Source organism: Microtus ochrogaster, linkage group LG8 (assembly GCF_000317375.1).
Source record: "Microtus ochrogaster isolate Prairie Vole_2 linkage group LG8, MicOch1.0, whole genome shotgun sequence".
Classification (NCBI taxonomy): domain Eukaryota; kingdom Metazoa; phylum Chordata; class Mammalia; order Rodentia; family Cricetidae; genus Microtus; species Microtus ochrogaster.
The window spans coordinates 8,060,827-8,065,248 of record NC_022033.1 but is presented as its reverse complement, the minus strand read 5'-3'; the positions used below and the strand labels follow the sequence as shown (position 1 = coordinate 8,065,248).

General features: G+C 46.3%; 1 protein-coding gene across 1 annotated transcript in view; it reads left to right on the top strand.

Annotated features, from left to right (window-relative positions):
• Window positions 1–4,422, top strand: part of Pfdn4 (prefoldin subunit 4) — a 30,734-nt gene that overhangs the window by 9,103 nt on the left and 17,209 nt on the right. The window lies entirely within an intron of this gene.

Sequence of the window (4,422 nt, the reverse complement as noted above, 5' to 3'; positions counted from 1 at the left end):
AGATCCCTTGGATCTGAAGGCATCTGCGGTCGTGAGCCTCAGTATGTGGGTGCTGGGAACTCTAAGAGCAGAGTTAGCTCTCCTGCCTCCAGAAGTTTATGTCTTTTGAGATAGGATCTCACTCTGTAGTCCTGGTTAGGCTGAAACTCACTGGCCTTGAACTCACAGAGACCCACCTGCCTGCCTCTTAAAGGCTTTTGGAACACATGTATCTGTGTTTCGGATATTGGTAATATCTGGACTGATGATTCGTGTCAATCTTCTTACACATGGAAAGGCAGACGTTTTAGAAACTGGGGTCTAAGCGGGGTGGTGACACACGCCTTTAATCCTAGCTCTCGGAAGGCAGAGGCAGATCTCTGTGAGTCTGAGGCCAGCCTGATCTACAAGAACAAGTTCCAGATAGGCCCCAAAGCTACAGAGAAGCACTGTCTTGGGGGGGGGGCGATGAATGGACGGATGGACGGACATGGGACCAAAGAAACAACAACAAAAACAAGAAATTGAGGTCTATAGAACGAATTTTTTTAAAAAGGCATTTGTGTCTGGGGTGGGGTGGGGTTGTGCAGAGGTCAGAGACTACTTTCGGAGATTATCCCTGTCCACCTCATGGGCTTGGGATTGAACTCAGGTTGTCAGACTTAGCTGCACGCACCTTTACCTGCTGAGCCATCTGCTGCTCCCAGAATGTTCACACTTTTAATTAGAGTTAGTTTTAGATTTGTAGTGCTTTGTGATCAAATATTCATATTCATAAAGGCGTAGAAATCAGGCCACTGTGTTTAAAAGCAAGACTTATTTTTGAGGTGCAAACACTCCCAACCCCTCTTCAAGAGACGTGTCTTAGTACCTTGTCTGATCCTGTTAGAAAATAGCATGGCCAAGGCAACTTACAAAAGGAACAGCTTAGAGTCTGTCGGCAGGGGAGGCATGGCAGCAGGAAGCAGAGACTGAACTGGAAACGGGAGAGGCTACGTACAGTTTCCATACCTTCTCCTGCCTCAGTGAGGTACTTACTCCAGCCAGGCCACAGCTCCTCATCACCCCTCAAACACCTGCACCTGGGGGGATAGTTCTCCAAACCACCAGTGTGTCCTGGAGTTGGAGGGCCTGTGCACTACCTTCCCAGCAGATGGCACTCATGTGCCAGAATACCCAGGGAATTGTCTTCATGTAAAAACTCAGGGTAAGATGGGGCTACTTTCAGGATTAATAGAATTCTAGAAGAGATTGTTTAAACTCCAAGGGTCAGCATTGCAATGTGATATTTTTGGTAAATGTTTGTAAATAAGCTTAAAGATGGATGGATATATAATTTCTAAATTCTCAACAAAGACACTTGTTTTAAGATTTATTAAGTAGTAAATACTTAATATTTAGTGCAGATGCCTGTTAAAGCCAGAAGAGGGCGTCATATCCTCTGGAGCTGGAGTTTCAGGCAGTTGGGAGCTGTTTGATAAGTGATCAAAGATGCTGGAAGCCAAACCTGGGTCTCTGAAAGCAGCAAGCAGTCCTAACCCCTAAACCTACTTCTTTAGCATCAAGGTAGACTTATTTTATTTCGAGATGAGTTCTTTAATATATTCCTCTGGCTGTCCTGAAATTCGTTATATAGATTATGCTGGCCCTGAACTCACGGAGATCTGTTATGAGAATCTTATCTATGCTGTGGTCCGTTGTTTAATTAGAGTCAGGCGTTGGTTCAAAAGGCAGGGTTTACATTCAGCTGGTCAGGATGGATTCTAGAGTTTTCCCAGACTCAATTAAGAAGGTTTGGGCATGAGGGTTCTGCCCCAGATACAGATCAGTGCTACCATAACCATTTACTATAGAATGAATCTCGTCCCTCTTGATTGCTCTTCTACCTTCCTTGGTATGGCACAGCCAGAAGGCCCTGCTAGATGCTGGCTGTGCGCCCTGGAGCTGCCCAACCTCAGGGTTGTGAGAAGGCAGACTGTTCTTTAAAAATTACCTGCCCCAGGCAATCGGGTTAACCACACAAACGAACTAAAACATAAGCCTGGGTGATTCTGAAACAGAAAACTGGCCTGATTCAAATAATTTTATCCTTTAGGGGTCAGCAGGGGCACCAGAGCCTCACCCGACAGTCTGTAGCACAGCCCCATCTGTGGACCAGGTAACCTACAGGAGCATCCTGTTATTGGACCCAAGGACTTAGGGGTGGAGGGTGGCTGGAGGCACCCTGGCTTCTGGGAGGGAACAGATCATACAAATTAAACTATGGGTGATGTGGAAATATTCTTGGAAGTTAGTATGGAGGGAAGAAGGCAAGCTGCAGCCAAACACTGGTGCTGGGTAGAAGGCAAAGCCTTAAAAGGATCAAACAGTGTGTCAGTTACCTGTGTCTCCAGGGTTGGATTCTGTCCCCCCCCCCCCCCGCAGCCCTGACAAGCTGGGCTTAGCCACTTGTCCTTAATAGACCAATGTAATAGTGAAAAACAGAGTGGGAGGGCAATTCCTTCTGGGGCTGCAATGGGAAGAGGGGCAAATAAACAGGTACAGTGACCTCACCCAACCCAATTCTGCCTTTGATAGCGCTGACATGATACTTAGGCTTAAATACACGGCAAGGAACATGGGTAGGTAAGCGGTTCCAGTCAAAGCGTGTTTCTGCCCTCCTCCCCCAGCTGACTATGTCTGCCTCAACTCCAGTCTGTCCTGCAAGGGGTCAGGCAGGCTGTCAGAGCTCTGTGAAACCGACCAGGAAACAAGCACTCTGTCTGGTGGCTCCGGGCCACAGCCCCCTTTCTTTTACTCTGGGGGAAATGCCAGTTTTGGGGGGACATTTGCCCCAACACTAATAGCCAAAATGAATGGCAGAGAGCCTCCTTAGAATGTCATCGTTTCTGCCAGGACAGTTACAAAAGACTGGATCCTGGTGGCTCTAAGAAGCGAGGCTCATGGAAGACAACAGGCAAGAAATACTCAAAAGCAGGGAAAGGAGAAGAGAAACAATGAGGTCTTCTGAGTTCTGACATGGGGAATCTGGTCAGGTAGATGGTAAGAGGCACACAGAACCGAGAGTCCTGGCCTTTGTGGATCCATCTCTCCTTAGGAGTCCTGGCCTTCCTGGATCCATTTATCTTTGTTTTCACTCCAGTCTTCCCTGCGGTGTGGTAGAACAAATTTGTCAGAAAATGTGAAATCTCTCCATGAGGAGGCAGCATAAAGACAAGACTGCCCTTGGGCTGGCACCAGGTCCTTAGCCGTTCCCTTCCCCAGCATGAAAGTCCTGGGGAATTAGTTTCTTTTTTTTAAAATGTACTTAGTGTGTGTGTGTGTGTGTGTGTGTGTGTGTGTGGAGAGAGAGAGAGAGAGAGACAGACAGACAGACAGACAGACAGACAGACAGAGGAGAAAAGGCAAAGGAGAGAACGAGAGATGAGAGAGAGGGACATACCCAGGGCCAGAAGCCAAGCAGCCACCAGACAGACGGACAGTACGGCAGGAAAGTAAAATATACAGAAAGAAAAAATTTAAAAGGCCCAAGGCAAAGCATAGATGAAGAGAAACAGGTTAAGTTATAAGAGGTAGCAAGAAAAGGTCTAAACTAAGGCCAGTCATTCAAAACTAATAGTCTGTGTCATGATTTGGGAGCTGGTTGGTGGCCTAAAAGAAAGCCTGCTACATTGGGCTCTATAAGAAAGCAGACTGAGCAAGCCATGAGCAAGCCAGTAAGCAGCACCCTCCGTGGTCTCTGCATCAGCTCCTGCCTCCAGGTTCCTGCCCTGGTTTGAGTTCTGTCCTGACTTCCTTCAGTGATGGACTCATGACTATGCTTGGATGCTTTGTGTAATTTGATCTCATACAGAATGGAGTTAGAAACAGAGAATTAATGAAATACTACAAAATGGTAGAACCCCTATAGCCCTTGTATAAATAATGAGCCATGCCTTCAGGCTTGCTGCAGAAGACAGGTCTACTCTCAGGTGAAATAGTTTGTTGGTGCTGATCTAAATAGTCCGAGAAAGTAACATAGAACACAGGCTTTCTTGAAAGAAAATATCTATTTGCTTATAGTCTGAACTATTACAGGAATCCTTTGAAAAGCATGGAAGGAAGGGAACCCTCACCATACTTAGATGGTATTTGTGTGTCAGATTTAAATAGCTCTTCAGTGGTAACTAGCATTTGTTGCTGTTTATGGAGGCCTTTAAAAGTAAACAAACACAAACTGGACTAAAATTGTACAATGAGAAATTGGAAATGTTATATAGGTGTTCTATGGGATCCACCATCGCTACATGGGATCCATCAGTGCTACCCAGAATCCACCAGCACTGCATGGGATCCACCAATGCTTCATGGGATCCACCAGTGCTACAATGGATTCACCAGTACTACATGGGATCTACCAGTACTTCATGAGATCCACCAATGCTACATGGGATCAACCAGTGC